Below are 17,831 nucleotides of genomic sequence, written 5' to 3' on the forward strand. Positions count from 1 at the left end.
AGGCTTGGCTTTGGTGTTTTTCATATTTAACAATTTTTGTTTCTTTAACAAAGGTTGAAGCCTTAGCACACTTGAATTGCCCTACAAAGTTGACTTATGGCAACCCTATCATGGAGTTTTTATGGACAGATTTGTTCAGAAAGGGGTTTGCCATGACTTCCTCCTGAGGCTGAGAGTGTGATTTCTCCAAAGTAGCTTTTTGTGGTTGAGTGGAGGTGTCAACCCTGGACTCCAGAGTCTAGTCCAATGTGCAAACCACTTCACCATGCTGGTATTTCAACAGTAAATCAATACAGGTCCAGAGGAGACAGACTAATGCTGCTCCGTCTGAATATTTATTTTGTACCACTTTGCTACATGACTGCATCATCTATTGGCCACGATCCAAATAACATTTCAGTGGCTGCATTTATCTGAACATCCAGAGACTTTGAGGAGAGTAGAAATTCTTGGAGAAGGAGCCGGCATAAGCCTTCTTCAGATGTGTCACCGAGACCAGTATGAACAACGTCATTCTATTTCTTTGGTTTTACCATAGATGGTTCCCCAATAAGGTCATTTGCTAGATACAGAAGACTTGCTTCATTTGTTTGAGAAGGAAACAAGGATCTGTACAGAACCTTTTACTGGTGAAGTTATCATAGTCGTTTCAGTAAAAGATTCCAGTATGGATGCTCAGGCAATATTGTTATTAGGACCAATCAAATGTACACAAAATTGTGGGCAAACTTATGAGAACTTAGCATTTCTTTGTTAGCCACAGTCTTAGAAAAAAACCGGAGAGAAGAAAATTGTCCTGAAAATGTTGACGTCAATACGTCCGCAAGGTCTGGCCTTCTGGATCCCAGTGGCTGCTGCTTCTCGTTTTCCCTCTGGCAAAGGGAGGAATATCAAGTAGAGAGCACTGTCTTCAAAATTAAATATTTCCCCTTTCTGTGTATTTTCCCTTTCTTCTGCTTCAGCATCTGAGTGGCTGCTCTCAACTTCTGCAGGGAGTCATCCTAGCTATCTCTTTCCTTCCTCCTTCTGTATCTCAGAGTTAAATCTTCAGGACATAAAGCTGAGAAGGCTGGTGTTGAGACTTGGGAATATAAGAATCTGGCAGAGCTTGGAACAGTTACATTTGCGGGCTACAGTTCCCAGAATCCTCCACTTCCCATGTTTGGTTTATCTTTCCTGTGTAATTTTAATGTTTTTCCTCTCTGTCCTCATGAGTCATACTCTTCCATTGCAAGCAAGATTTCCCAACCCAACACTGCAACCCAACATTTGTGGTGAGCACTCCCTGCACCAGAATAGTAAATAAATAAAATCATTTTGGGACTGGGCACACCCAAGGAGTCACTTTCAGTGTTGACTTGATCCTGGCTCTGCAAAGCTGCTTTTGGCATTCTCAACTTCCCCAGAAACAACATTCATCGGGTAGTTCCTCCTTAGGATGCCAAATGACCAAGGTCCTGCTGGTGAAATACATCCACAGGCATTTAAAATCATAGAGTTCTCCAAGGGCCATCCAATCCAAATTCCTTCTTCCATGCAGGAAGACACAATCAAAGCACTCCCAACAGATAGCCATCCAGCCTCTGCTTAGAAACATCCAAAGAAAGGGACTCCACCACACTCCAAGGCAGTGACTTCCACTGTCAAAACAGCTCTTGCTGAATAAGATGTACTTTTAAAATGTTGGTTACTTCATGGAATGTGAGGGTAGAGGAGGACCAAAAAAGGAGCATGTGATATACATTAAGATTTCTCAAAGGCTCACAAAACATTTTCACACAGAATATTTCTTTCAGAACATGAATCTAACTGGCACAACCAAAGAAAATCATGGAGTCTCTGAGCTTTTGGGAATTCAGTCTCCAAAACAGAACATAAACACATGAACGGGATGAGATCTTCTTCTTAGGAAAGTGGGTGTGTAGCTCATACCCAAAAACTGATGTCAGAGAGATGAAAGAATCAATGGCTCTAATGCTGTGGAACCAGGAGTCATGGAAGAGACCAGAAGGGCCATCCAGTCCAACCCCATTCTGCAATGCAGGAACTCTCAATCAAAGCATATCTGACAGATGGCCATCCAGCCTCTGCTTGCAGACCTCCAAAGAAGGAGACTCCACTGCTCTCCGAGGGATTGGGTTCCCCTGTCGAACAGCCCTTACTGTCAGGGAGTTCCTCCTAATGTTGATGTGGAATCTCTTTTCCTGGAGCTTGCATCCATTGCTCCAGGTCCTATTCTCTAGAGCAGCAGTCTTTGTCCACATGTTTTTTTTTTAAATGTTTAAAACCCCCAGGCCCTGGACAGAGCCCTGTTCTGCAACTCGTGAGAAGGAGATATGGTCTTCCAGATAGTCTGGACCCAAGCCAGGTAGGGCTTTTAAGGTCATAACCAATTTGTTCTTTGAATGCATGTGCTGCCCAGCTGTCTTAAGCCTTCAGCAAATTATATGTAATGACTGCTGAAAGGACCCCTAAAGGTGCAGTGTTTAAATGTCAGTACTACAGCCACAAGGTTGTGAGTTTGATCCCCGCAGGGCTCCAAGGTTGACTTAGCCTTCCATCCTTTTGTAGATCGGTAAAATTAGTCCCCAGCTTGTTGGCGGCAATTGGTTTACAGATTGTAAATTACTTACGGAGTGCTGAGATGGAACAGTGTTGGGAGGCACTGCAGGAAATTTCATCTCGGGCAATAGCTTTAGCAATAGCATTTACATTAACATTTCTGTATTGCTTAAAACTTACATTTCTAGATGGCTTAAAAATTTACAGGGAAATGTAAATGCTATTTGTTTTCATCTCCAGCAAGAGCACTAGCAAGAGCATTTACACTTACATTTCTACACTGCTTAAAAATGTACAGAGAAATGTAAATGCTCTTGCTGGAGATGAAATTTTCTGCAGCCCCTCCCAGCACTGTTCTAATATTTGCCTGATATCAGTTCTTATCAGTGTTATTAAATAGCAAAACTGATGGCACCTATGCACAGCTGTTAGCAAAATCTTTCTAAACTGTCCCACTGAAGTCTTAGATTAGCTTGCCTTTGTGAAATCTTTTAAGGCAGTCTGTTAGATATGATTTCAAAGAGGAAATTGCAAGATGTGTGCTTTAAAATTGCATGCTGTGGTTCACAGATAATCGTGCCCAGATACTAATCCAAGGTGGTATTTGACATGCAACTACAGTTTTTGCAAAACACAGTTCCCTTAGGGAGAAAAAATGAACTCTGGGGCTCTTACCAGGCTGGGATGTTTGTAGTGTTAAGGACCAGGAAATGCCAGAAGATTCTGGAGAGGAGGAGGTTTACATTAATGCAAACTTTATCAGCCTCCTGATAAGGCCTGCATATATGTGTGTACATGCGCACGTGTGTGTGTATTTTGCAGCTTTCCACCACTGAAATACTGTAGCAAATGATATTTGGTGTTAGCTGCATTTATAATCCTTGCGTTCATGAGCTCCTTGGAAACAACAAAAGACAAAGGGAAGAATCACTCTGTGGCTTCTTAACACTGGAGTTTATTACACTGGGAAAAAAGATGGAAGTATAGCGGGATGCTCACATCAATATTCTGTGATTTGGCTTTGGTAACCCACTGGGTGACCTTGGCCAAGTCACACTCTCTCAGCCTCAGAGGATGGCAGTGGCAAATCCCTTCTGAAGAAATCTGCCAAGAAAACCCCACAATAGGTTTGTCTTTGGGTTGCCATAAGTCATAAATGACTTGAAGGCACACAGCAACAACAATAAAAACATTTTCATAGAAGAGAGATGAATTCTGGTAATAGCATTGTAGACAGTCTTTTACATAGGACAAATGTAATGTACAGTTTGACTGCCCATGTTCCATCCTTTGTTATGGGATTTGTAGTTTCATGAAATTACATAGAATTCTCATCCAGAGAGTTCCAATGGCTTCCCAAACTGCAAAGCCCAGGATTTCATAGGACACACCCATGGCAATTAGAGTGGTATCAAAGTGTTATAATTATGTAATGTGAAAGACACCTAGATCAAAGGTAGGTATAATGTCATGGGTTTGTATATACAAATGATTTACTGGTGGAATATTTGAGGGGATTTCCACAGGACAGTTGTTGAGTGGCAGGTAAGAGTTAGAGTTGAGGAGCAGTTCATCCTGGGGTTTGAGAAGTGTGGCAAAATGAAGTGACTGCAAGAGGTTTGATTTAGAATAGAAGTGTAGTAAGAGAAATGAGTTTCAGCTGAATGATTGGTAAGGGTCTGATTTTAATTGGAGAGGAGTGAGAGTGGTGTTTTAATGTAAAACAACAACAACAACAACAAATAGAATCCTAGAGCTGGAAGGGACCCTCAAGGAGCATCCAATACAACCCAGTTTTGACATGCAGGAATACGAATCAAAGGACCCCCATTGACAGATGGCCATCCTGCCTCTGCTTAAAGCCCTCCAAGGAAGGAGACTCTACCACTCTCTGAGTGAGTGTCTTCCACCATCAAACAGCTCTTACTGTTAGGAAGTTCCTCCTAATGTTGAGGTGGAATCTCTTTTCCTGTAGCTTCCATCCATTGCTCCTTGTCTTACTCTCTGGAGCAGCAGAAAATAAGCTTGTCCCATCCTCAATAGGACATCCCTTCAAATACTTAAACAGGACTATTTCTTCCCCTTCTCTTCTCCAGGCTAAACATACCCAGCTCCCTAAATGTCTCCTCATAGGGCATGGTTTCCAGACCCTTCACCATTTTGGTCGTCCTCTGCTGGGCATGATCCAGTTTGTCAACATCCTTTTTGAATTATGGTGCCTAGAACTGGATATAGGATTCCAGGTTAGGCCTGACCAAAGCAGAATATTACTTTCCTAGACTATACTTCTATTGATGCAGCCTAGAATTGCATTGGCCTTTTTAGCTGCAGCATCACTTGTGGTCTACTAGGACTCCTAGATCCCTTCCACATGTAGTCTTGTTAAGCCAGGTGACCCCCAGACTTTCATTTTTTGCCCTAAGTGCAGTACTTTACATTTCTCTGTGTTGAAATTCATTTTGTTAGCTTTGGCTATTCCTCCTAATTTGGTGTCATCTACAAATTTGATAAGTATGCTCTCTATTCCTTCATCCAAGTCACTGATAAAGATGTTGAATAGCCCTGGGCCCAGGACAGAACCTTGTGGGACCCCATTGGTCACTTCTTTCCAGGATGAAGAGGAGCCATTGCTGAGTACCCTTTAAGTTTGGCTGGTCCAGTTGTATTGTCTATCCCACATTTTAGTAGCTTGTTTGCAAGAATATCATGAGGGACCTTGTCAAAGGCCTTACTGAAATCCAGACGTGCTCTATCTACAACCTTCCCTTCATCACAACATCATTCCAGCCCAGCTGTTTGATAGGAGGCTTGCCTGTGAGAGAGGCGCCAGTGACATGGCAGTAGTGAAGGGAGGCTGTGGCATATCATTGTTACGATATAGACTCCTGTATTTAGTGGAGCCCTCTCTCACTATTCCTCATAACATCACCTGCCAGCAGCGATGGGTATTAGGCTAGGGACAGGATTCTCCCTACATCATGTATATTGTGATTTTGAAATGTGATTTTATTGTTATTTGTCTTTATTATTGTTTTTTCTGTAAATCCGCCTTGATTCCTCTGAGAAAAGGCGGAATATAAATAAATTATATTTATTATTATTATTATTTACAAAATTTGAAAGATTTGTCTGGCATGACTTGTTTCTCAGAAATCCATGTTGACTTTTTGTGATTATGGCATTCCCTTCTAAAGAATAATAATAATAATAGTAAATTCATTTCTTCCCTGCCTCTCTCCAAGACTTGAGGCAGGGTACAATGTGTTAAAACACAAAACATAATATTTAAAAAAAACATAAAATCAATAGTTATGATACAATACTATGGTGCGGGACAGACTGCCCAAAAAGGGCGGCCTGCCGGCGGCCTAATTCCCTCCGGAGGGAAGCCGTAGCCACCAAACTGCGCAGCTTCCCTCCGGAGGAAAAAGAACCCGGAAAAACTGGGTTCTCTTAGTGCCAATGGCACACTCATTACATAAGCAATGTGTGGCAACATGTGGATGCCATGCGTTGCTTAAATCACAATGGCAGCACCCGTATGGATGGGACGCCGCCATTATAGCGCCACTGCGTCGTGCTAGGGTTAGGGACTGTGTGGTTGCCGCATGATCCCTAACCCTAAAATGGGCGCCAGCATGGCGCATTTGGGCTGTCTGTTTCGGCCCCAAAAATCATTAAAACACACTAATGTAATATAGCCTTTAACATATACCAGTTAAAAAACCATGATTTAAAATTGACTTCTGTGTTATGTTTTATTTCTGTAAATAAATTCTGCTTTTTGTATAGTTTTTCATAGGTTTTTCAGAATATGAGGCTGTCTTCTAGAAGGGTTTATGCCTGACATTTCACCAACAGCTCTGGCTGTCACCTTCAGAGAAACATCAGGAATAAATTCTTCCAGAACATGGCTTAATAGCCCAAAAAAACACACAAAAACTATGGATGCCAGCCGTGAAAGCCTACGCCTTCACAAGTTTTGCTTTTGTTTTTCTATACATTTGGCCTCTGGAAATATTATCCTTCTGAGAGATTGTGGTAGAAATGATGCAGTGAGAGCTGCTTGGTTCCATCCTACAGAATTGTTGGATTTGTAATTTGGTGAGGCATCAGCACTCTTTGGCAGAGAAGGATAAAGACACTGTAAAACTACAAATCCCAGGATTCCATAGTAATAACAACAACAACAATAACATTGACAATAAACAACAATAACAACAGCATTATTTCTTTCCTATCTCTTCTCAAGGTTCATATGGAGCTGCAGCACTTACAAGTATAAGTCTAGAAATTTTAGTCAAAAAATTGACCCCCAAAACCTGAACTGACTTATTCATGAGTCAATGTAAGTATGTACTTTAACTCTTATTTGAAAAGGAACCATGCCCTGGGGAAAAGCAAGAGCATAATCTGTCCTGGAAACATTAACCCCCCCCCCCCCCCCACTTATTCTCTCATCCATCCAACCCTTTAGGATGAGCACAAACAGTTGTGACTGCTGAAATTTTGTAGTTGTTTAGCATTGTTTTCCTTGCTTCATCCTTTAGATCCTTTGTCACATGCCCCTAAATTTTACCCTCAACTTATCCATGGGTCATATCAAAATCCATAATTTTGGCCCCCAAACCTATCCTTGACTTATAAATGAGGTCGACTTATAGTCGAGTATATACAGTAATATATATTATTATATTATATTAATTATAATATAATATACTAGTATATAATAATAATACAATCATAATTAATATAATATAATGTACCTCTGCTTATAATAAATCCAGCTCTAGGTGGCGGTCTTGGCACTCCAAGTAATGTGCTTGTCACCTGAAATTCAATGGAGGAGGTGAATGCAAAACCCCCATTTGTGCACAGCTGTCAGTAAATGCAGCATCAGCACAAAAAAGCAATCCTTTTAAAGCAAGGTGGATTAATGAGATGAATCGGATTAATAACAAATCAATTAATTGATGTTCTGTGTTAAGAACGTAACACAGACAAGGGGGATATCTTGGCCAGCGTTCTGTTTCTGACATTACCCAGTCACATTGCGCCTCAAGGTTGTCCTGAATCAAGGTATGCAGACAGAAGTCTCCTTCCCAGTGTTTGTTCCCTGCGTCCGGCCTTCTGCGGTCTGCTGGATCTGAACACCAGGGTTCAACATAAGCTTCATATGTTGAGGGCATTATTTCACAATATCTGTGTGCCTCTCAGTCTACACTATTCTAATGAGTCATATCCCCTTGTGATGTGGCCAAAATACAACAGTCTCAATTTAGTCATCTTGGCATTTAGGAAAGAATTCAGGCTTGATTTGCTTTATGACCCATCTGTTTGTCTTTTTCAGAGTCCATGGTATTCACAGAATGCTTCTGTTCTGTTCCATGGTCTTTGCAGAAAAGGAGAATAGCTTTCTCAGTTCTCTGTTCTTTTCTCAAATCCTTTTCTGATCTGTGCTCAGTTTCATCCTAATGATGGCCATCATGCTGGGTTGTGGTTAGCCATGTCAGCACAGCCAGAGCGAAAAATCTGGGCACCTTGTGCTCTTGTGTGCCTTCAATCATTTTCTGACTTACGGCCACCCTATCATGTGGTTTTCTTGGCAAGATTTCTTCTGAGGGGGTTTGCAAGTGCCTTCCTCTGCGGTTGAGAGTATGTGACTTATAAAACATTAGCCAGTGGGTTTCTGTTAAAGCTAGCCAATTTTACCTGCCAACCACTTTTATGAGGCTGCAGTCAAGCATATGCCAAATACAAGTATTTTCCTTTAAAGTGCCAGAAGACCCATCCATGCTTTTGATCAGTTTGATAGACGTGAAGTCAAAGGCTTTGATGACCGGCATCCATGGTTCTTCAGCGAATGCTGAGCTGGAAGACAGTGGGTGTGTGTGTATACACACACACACACACACACACACACACACACACACACACACACACTGTTTGACCCTGGGACCGTGTGTGTGTGTGTGTGTGTGTGTGTGTGTGTCTCCACCCTCTTCCAGATCAGCCTTCTCTGAAGATGCCCGCCACAGATGCTGGCAAAAGGTCAGGAATAAACTCTTGTAGAACACGGCCACATAGCCCCACAAAAAACTATAGTTTGATAGATGTTTAAGGCATGAAGATAAGGAGTATCACCTGCTAATGTTTGTGGAAGAAGCTGTGCTCAAAGTCACAACATCAAGCTGTCAGCTATCTCCGCATCCTGTCTTGCGACAACCCAAACCAAAAAAAGAACCTATTTATTTATTTAATTCATAGTCTGTCCTTCTCCTGGTATAGGACTCAAGGTGGCTTACAACAGCAAAGTACAGGTTGAGACTCTGAAATGCTTGGGACTGGAAGGGTTTTGGATTTTGAATTTTTTTGGATTTTGGAATATTTGCATATACATAATGAGATAACTTGGAGATCAGACCCAAGTCTAAACATGAAATTCATTTATGTTTTGTATACACCTTATAAACACAGTGTGAAGATAGTTTTATACATAACATTATCAATAACTTTGTGCATGAAGCAAAGTTTGTGTGCACCAAACTATCACTGAACTTTATTTGTGTACACTGGACCTATTTAAATATTTGAAGGGATGTCATATTGAGGAGGGAGCAAGCTTGTTTTCTGCTGCTCCAGAGAATAGGACCCGAAACAATGGATGCAAGCTCCAGGAAAACAGATTCTATTTAAACATTAGGAGGAACTTCCTGACAGTAAGGGCTGTTCGACAGTGGAACAAACTCCTTCCTCGGAGTGTAGTGGAGTCTCCTTCCTTGGAGGTCTTTAAACAGAGGCTAGATGGCCATCTGTCAGGGACGCTTTGATTGTGAGTTCCTGCATGGCAGAATGGGGTTGGACTGGATGGTGCTTGGGCTCTCTTCCAACTCTAGGAATCTATGATCAGAAAGCTATGGTTGCCATCTCAGCCACTCTTGAAAAAAGTTTTAGATTTTGGAGTATGTTGGAATTCAGGACGCGGGATACTCAACTTGTATAGCTAAAACCTACTTGATACAAAAGTTTAAAATCCCTTGCATAAACAATTCTAATAAAAATACTAAATTAAAGCAGTTTAAGATACATTAAAACAGTAAAAAAGATAATAAAAACATCCCTGTTTCTCTGTTTATTCCAGCTTCCTGTTTCCCACAGCGGACCTCCAGGTGCCTCTGGGTGCAGCCAAGAGCAGCAGGACACGGATGCAAGGGACCCCTCCTGCTATGGCTTCCAGCGATGGGAGATTCAGAGGCACTGTCCAGCTTTGGATGGTTGAGCGGCTCCAAAAATGAACGAAAGGTCAGTGCCAAATTCACAGTCCAAACTCAGGAGTAACCATTGAGCAGCTGCATAAAACTGTGAGGAAGTGCAAAGACATTGTTTCAAACACTCTGTGTCTGGACTACAACTCCCATCAGCTGTAGCCAGCCTAATCAGTGATGAGGAAGGCCAGCGGCTGTGATCCAACAACATCTGGAGGGCGACATGGATTCCTTTCTTATTGGTCAAATGGATTTCTGTGACCCTATGAATGAGAGATCTCCAAGGCCGCATCCCCACTTACAAATAAATCACTTTGCAATCCAAATCGATGGATCGGTTCAGCAGCGGAGTGTGGTTCACGCTACATTTGCCCTGATTGCATTTTCTTGCTGCAAAATAAAATAAAATAACCCATTTGTGGTTCACATTGATGAATGAATCAATTCAAAATGGACTCATTCCATCCGGTGAAAGGTCAAATTTAAATTGATTCCAATCCGCATCTGGTTTACACTTGCACAGAATCAATTTATCAAAAAAGACATGGGTAAAATGTGTTTAGCACATAGGCCCCCTCTTTGAATCACTTCAGTGATTTGGGTCAAGTGCGGACCATGGTCATTTGAATCAGTTTAAACCAATTTGCAATCTGGTTAAAAATGTAGAGGGAATGAGGCCCAAGTCACTTTTCTGTTCCTGATGGGATTGAAATTTTGTTCCATGTCTTTTATTGCCTTTTGCCCTGGGTCCCCACAGAAGGGAAGTGTCCTCTGCCTGCACTGAGATCCCTCCAGAACAACTGAACTAAAACAGAAACAACATCTGATGCAAAATGTTGGCCTGTGATGCTGAACTTTGGTTAGAAAACAGTGAAACTCATAGTCCCTAACCATTTTTGAACGTTTTTGTTCAACAATGAACCAGTTTCCCAAGAGTATCTCAGGGAAAATTTACTAATGGCTAATTGAAGACATCTATGAGAATGGTTCAGTGGTTCCCAAATTTTGGTCCTCTAGATGTTTTGGACTTCAGCTCCCAGAATTCCTGACTGTTGGCTAAGCTGGCTGGGGCTTCTGGAAGTTGAAGTCCGAAACGCCTGGAGGACCAAAGTTTGGGAATCACTGGTCTAACTCATCAAAAAAGGCTGGGAACAGAACTTAAATATAACAGACTCTGTCTGGCAAAAAAAAATGGAGTACTCCCCCATTTAAATCAAAATCTGCACTTCTTAAGGAATGCTCCTTAAAGTTAATTCTTAGATGGTACCTCACCCCAATACAGATTGAGAGCATTTTAAAAAACTTCTCTGCAAGATGCTGGAGAGGTTGTATGAGTAGAGGTACATATTTGCACATGTGGTTTTATTGCACCAAGGTCAATTTATTCTGGTCAAATTCTATAATTTTAGAAATCATACATCAAACTATTGCTCTTCTTCTTGGGCTTTCCTTATTGTCTACATTTGTTACTGAAAATACGGAAGTGACGCATAAGAGCCTAATAAGTTTTTTTCTTTCTATCATTAGACTGGAAATGGTAGAGAATTGGAAGACAGGAGAATGACTCAGAGAGAACTGGTGGCGTAGAATATGGGATACTTTATTAATGGAAAAACTATCAGACAGAATGAGTAAGTTGAAGAATTCTATGCTGCTTGAATCATTCACAGAGTAATGCTTTCCATTCTTAGATTACATGAATAATAATACTTGTATTGTCAGTCCACCGTTCCATCATTTAGATTTTGAACTTTGGAAAAATGTTGTGTAAGAGGACTTAATGCAACTTGAAGTATTATTACAGCCCTTTGCTATAGACATCATCCCTATAATCCTCTCTGTTAGCATACTTTTGTTGTTGTTGTATCCAACTTATGGCGACCCTAAGGTGGACCTATCATGGGAGCTTTCTTGGCAGGTTTCTTGTGAGGGGGATTGCCATTGCCATCCTGCACTTGTGGACATTACTTTTTTATACTACAATCCAGACTGGCCATGCTGGCTGGGGGACTCTAGGAGATGTCATCCAAGAAATCAATTCTCCAGGCTTTGCTAAATGCCTTCTCCTGGAAGCATTCTAGATAAGACCAGAAAACAGATGCAGAGAAGTTTGATATGGAAATAAACCTCAGGTTGCTGCCTCTACCAGGCAGGTTATTTCCCTGTTAATTTTGCGGTGGAAATTGTTGGGTAAAACGTCCCTTTAAGATGTTATAAAATAAGTATATGGCTGGAAATGGTGAGGAACACCAGGTCCTTGATATTTCCTGTCCCCAAAAGGCCAAGAAAGTGGCAAAACTACTTCCCACCATCTCTAGAGAGAAATTGCTGGCATTCCTCCTCAAAACCATTTTTTAAAGACAGAGTGGGCTGAATGTTGCACCTCTATGCATGCAACACTTTCTCCATCCCTTCATAAAATGCTCTGGTCATTGAAATTGCGCCATTATCATCCTTTGGACAACATTATCAGGAAATTCAGTTTTGTATTTGTTCTGTACAAAGGAGACCAATAACATTTGAACAAACTGCCCTCTAGTAATTTTATAAAATGTATTTTTCTTATTTGCAAGGCGGGAGAAAGTCTGCCCTCTCCCTGACTGACGCTTCTATTAGCAAATGATCTATTACTGTAATCTTCTTTGCTGCCCTTAAACCAGAGTTTAAACCTCTGGACAAAAATTGCCCACAAATGCTCTCTTGAGACTTTTTTTGGGGGTGAGGGGTTAATTTCACCATGGTTTTTTGGCCCTCTTTGCCCATTTTAATCCCAAGAGGGGCTATTTTCCCAACAGCAAAGTGACTCAGAAGTTGACATTCCCTGTCCCATAAAGTCCAAGGAAGTGGCACAACTAATTCCCTCTGGAGAGAGTTTGGTGGCATTTCCCACCCACCTCCAAAGTTTCTTTTTTAAAAAAGGAGTGAGTTTGCATGCAGGACTTTTGCAGCCCCTCATAAAATGCTCTGGTCATTGAAACTGCACCACTAGCAGTTTCAGTTTGCTGCATACAGAGGCCTCTGCATGCAGACAACATTATCGAGAGAACCAGTTTTCAATTCTCTGCATACAGAGGCAACCGGTATAATTTGAGGGAACTGTTCTCTTGCAAATAAATAAATATATTCTTATTTGCAAGACAGGAGAAATTTTGCCCTCTGCCCCACTGACACTTCTATTAGTAAAGGATCTGTTCATCTTCTTTGTTCTCATTAAACCACACTTTTCTGGACAGCCTCCATCTTCTGCTGAGAGGGACCAAAAGCAAACACCCGACTAGCCTCTGACATTGGGTTGATGAAGATGTACATTTCTGAGTTGAGGGGGAGTGAGAATGTTTATGCCTCTGACTTTCCCATCAATTCTGGCTGCTTCATCTGACCCCACTCCTGGCTAGTCCATCACCACCCAGGGCAGCCAAATGGGGTAGCCTTGCGTATAAAACAGCCAATCCAAACAGGAATGGACTGAGTGGTCTGGATTTCTAGGAGAGAGTTAAGACTCTGCACTTCTGCGTCGCTTCATTTCCTTCTTCCTTCATGAAGAACAACTGGAATGAGAATTGGGGATCTTCCCCAACCTCATCACTTACACGATTTTGGCTGGAAAACCCCTTTCATCCAAGATTGATTTTGCTAAATAATCCAGTTTGAGGTTGATAGCACGTTCTTCCAAGCAACTGGGAGCAATGCAGCATCACCTCTGGTCCCCATAAAGGCAGCTTAGGCTATGGAGTGCATTCTTCTGGAGAGGTCCAGAGTGGCATAGATTGGGTCCTCTTACACACTAGACTATCTCCTATTTTCAGAGCATACCAGAAATCATATACTCATGTGAGTACTCTATAGCAAGCAAGGTCCACATGTCTTCTCTCATGTTTCAGGATTCAACTTACAATTGTTGTTGTTAACCACCTTTGAGTCAATCCTGGCTCATGGAGACCCTGTGGAGGAGACATCTCCAAGACTCCCTGCCCTCCACTGCTCTGCTTAGCTCTTGTACATTCATACCCGCAACCCCCTTAATAGAGTCCAACCATCTGGCGTGTGGTCTTCCTCCCTTTCTACTTCCCTCCACCTTTCCTACCATTATTGTCTTTTCCAATGAGTCATGCCTTCCCATGATGTGGCCAAAGTATGATAGTCTCAGTTTAACCATCTTGGCTTCCTAGAATATGTGTTACTTCCAGAACATACTAGAAATCCTTTGCTTACCAGTTGTAAATTATCTTGTATTTGTTTGCTTGCTTGCTTTAGCATACTGGGCAAGACTAGCTATCATTTTGACTCAACAGAATGTAGCTTCTTATGTCCATGTAGTCTAGAGCTTGAGACAGTTATATTTTTGGATGACAGCACTCAGAATCCCCTGAGCTCTGCCATAATTCCTGTGAAGAACATTGGGCCAGCCAAATGGGGGGATCCAAGCCCCATGTGCCTCCCTAACGCCTTCTTTCCCCTACAGACCTGTTGCCTTCTCATTGCAGAATTTCTTTCCAGCTGCTAACTGAGGTTTCTGGAAGGGGGGAAAAGGATTTATGACCCATAACCACAGCAGGGTCACTGGGTAGAGGAGCAAGGGATCCTCAACACCACTCCATTTCACATGTGCCACCCTCTCTGGCTCACTGCCAACCGTTACCCAAAATGCCATGGCCCCACAGGGCACCCAGAACCAGTATTTAATAGGGGAAATTTTATTAGCTCAAGAAAAACTGCTGAGAGAGCTTGGGCAACTAAAAGCAGGGCTCAAGCCTGTGTATAGCCGTTCTGAGAAACATAATTGCAGAATGCAAGGTCCAAATGTTGTTTTATTTATAACAACAAAAGGGAAATCAACTTTCACACAAAAACACACACTCACACACATGTACAAGAACTAGTGATATAAAAGGTGGTAGCAGATAGTGATTTTCCAGATTACAGAGGGTGATACCATAAGTACTGTACTTTAACTCTTATGGAAAAGGAACCATCCCCTGGTGAAAGGCAAAAATATCATCTGTCCTGGAAGCACTCACCACCCTCTACTCTCTCTCATCCATCCAGCCTTTAGTGTGACCACAAACAGTTATAACTGCTGAGGTTTTGTAAGTTCTTTGACATTGTTTTTCTTTATTTCATCCTTTACTTCCTTTGTTACATGCCCCTGATTTGTACCCTCAATTTAACCACGGGTCATATCAAAATCTTTGATTTTGGCCCCCAAACCTGCCCTCGACTTAAACATGAGGTCAATTTATAGTTGAGTATATATGGTATGCTTCCCTAAGTCTCAAAACAACAAACATGTAGCTTGTAGTTTAAAGCAAAAGTTTACTAATGGCTTTAATCTATATATACGTAAAAACTATATCCTAATCTCGCTAGTGAAATATTTATCTCACCATCTTTGAAATGAAAGCTGAGAGAAGAGGAAGAACCCAACAGGGTTGGAGTGACCTAAATCACATGGTTAGTTTGAATGAGAGAGTGGGGAGAGTTTGCGTGCAGGAAATCCCTATCTATCTAAGGAGGGGGAAAGAGAATGTAAAAATCTTCCAACAAAGTCAAGACCCAGTTGGTAGTGCCTGAGTAGGTATACTGATAGGGCAAAACATATTCTGGGGCAGTTTTTGGGATTAAGGTGAAATTTTCAGGAGGGAAGAGAACAGAACTGGAAGTCTGTAAATGGCAGGACAATCACCGTTAATATCCCTGGACAAAGGAGTCTCACTTCCTGAGGGAGGTAATCTTGGACTTCTATTCACTTGTAAACACCAGGTTTATCACCTGCCCTCACTCCTATCAGTGGAGGGATTGTGCAGATTCTGATCTTGATGGATCCATCAAGTGCCCTGGCTTCCCCCATGCTGAGGCTTTTAGATCTTCAGATACGGTCATGGAAGTCCTTACATGGCATGGCCAGTTTTTCCCTCTCAGCTACCTGCCTAAAACATCACTTTTGATATCTGAAGAGAGGAAGGGTGCAGAGGGATAACCTTGGCACCTTGGGATAACACAACACTAGATGCATCGATCCTTTGATGCTGAAAAGGCCATGCAGCCCTGGACTCAGCATAAAGCTGACCCCAGGAGGCAAGTTCTGACATTTTCAAGGAAGAGGGTGGCCTGTGGGCCTACTGAAGAGAAGTGAGGTGCACCGTAATTGTTAAGAGGTTTGGAATCTGGCTTGGGAAATTTAATATGGGGCTGTAGGGAGTCTGGTAACAGGAGCAGCAAAACAACACAACACTGGAGTCAGTTTCTGCACCGCACCCTCGACACCACCCTCCCAAGGCCAGTGAGTCAGAAGCAAGGACCGAATGGTCAGTCCTTAACTGAGTCACTGTGCTGTCAAAAACATGGTCCAGGGCGGCATGGTTTTTGACATATCTTGATGGAACATTTTCTATTTTTAGACTTTAAGCCCCATCTGTCCTTACTCTGCTGATGCTTAGAGTAATTGCATGTCTCTTTTTTCATTAAAAATAAAATAAAATAAATGCCTGTACAAGGATGAAGACCAACAGCAGGCCCCAAATCCATTGTAACAGTTCTCTTCAACATTCAGTAAGGTCAACACAGATCATTCCCTGTCAAAAGGCAGCTGAACTAGAGAATTCTTACACATCCTTTAAAGATATACTTTCATGCCTGGGCTTTAGAAAGAACAGTTTCCAACATTTTAGGGTGGACCAGGGTGGCATCTTCCTCCAGGCATGTCCTTTTGTCACCGTCAGGATTTAGGAAGGTTACCTTTTGGACTCCAAATCCCAGAATTCCCTAGCCAGTATGATCACTAGTTGGGATACTGGAAGTTGTGTTAGTCCAAAAGGTAACTTTTCCAGGCTCTGATCACCATCCAGTAGTGTCAAACTGCATTATTTCTTCAGTGCCTGAGTATTTGTTGTTATAATAATAATAATAATAATAATAATAATAATAAATTTTATTTGTATCCCGCCCCTCTGAGAACAATCGGGGCGGCTAACAAGTTAAAAATATACAACATATCAAATCCCTGGTACTCTCCCCCCCTTAAAAAGGTATTAAATCTAACAAAGAATGAAAACCATACAGGTTAAAACTGACCGAAGGGTTAAACAACAAAACAATATAACATTTAATTTAATACAAACACCATGAAATAAACATATCATTTCTTTCTCATTGTAGGGCCCAAGCCATCCTCTCACAGCCCATTTGTGTGACCCAACACCCAGCTTGGGAACATCCTGAACACAAGCCCACACATGGTGCATGTGGTGGGTGCAATTTAACTGAAGCTGATATGACAATCTTTGCCATATCCAAACGCCATTTCTTGGCTCCTCTCTGCCACCCATCCTCCTGTGGTCCTTTGTTTTCCATTTCTGAGCGTCACACTTTTTGACCTGGGCCAGAGAGAACAGTTTGTTTTCAACCAGTCCATGGAATATTTGGTGTGTGTGTCTGTGATGTTTTTAATGGTTTCATTATTTTTGGTCTCTCTGTGTGATGTTTTTAATGGTTTTATTCGTAATTATGTTCACTAATTGCTTTGAGCACTGTTGCAGCGGTTCATGTTTTTAATGGAAAGCCAGGATCAAAATACAGTAATAGAACGCAAAGGATGGAAGAAGAGTCCTGCTGGAACAGACATTGGGAATGTTCACCTCTTGCCCAACATTTCTGCAAAGCAGGTGCCTCCAGGAAATCCACAAGTATAACAACAACGACAACGGCTCCTTCCTATGATTTGTTACTCCTCCCAAACTGGCTTTCAGAGCAAGACAGTTTCTGAACCTTGATATTTTTGCACAGAGCCATTGTGACTATGCACAGATAGACACCAGAGGAAGCGCTGGAGCAGTTTGTTCTACTGACAAGAGCAAATTCATGAAACAATTTCCTATGAGCCATGTTTCCATCTTGAAGCATGCACTAGCTTTTTGCACATGTGCAGAATGTATTCCTTTGCCCCTGAAAAAGCACAGCCCATTTAAATACATCCAGAATTAAAGATGGTTTCGTTAGTACTGTAAT

At 41.8% G+C, this 17,831-nt stretch overlaps 1 long non-coding RNA gene across 1 annotated transcript; it reads left to right on the forward strand.

Moving 5' to 3' along the window:
• The first annotated feature begins 221 nt into the window (after positions 1 to 221).
• Positions 222 to 17,523, forward strand: LOC149315293 (uncharacterized). The gene is made up of 5 exons (XR_016281165.1): positions 222 to 498; positions 6,815 to 6,910; positions 9,704 to 9,864; positions 11,355 to 11,458; positions 17,363 to 17,523. It is a non-coding gene; the product is annotated as an uncharacterized LOC149315293 (long non-coding RNA).
• Positions 17,524 to 17,831: the final 308 nt, after the last annotated feature.

This window comes from Sceloporus occidentalis, unplaced genomic scaffold (assembly GCF_023333645.1).
Source record: "Sceloporus occidentalis isolate IW3139 unplaced genomic scaffold, rSceOcc1.0.p SCAF_4, whole genome shotgun sequence".
NCBI lineage: Eukaryota > Metazoa > Chordata > Lepidosauria > Squamata > Phrynosomatidae > Sceloporus > Sceloporus occidentalis.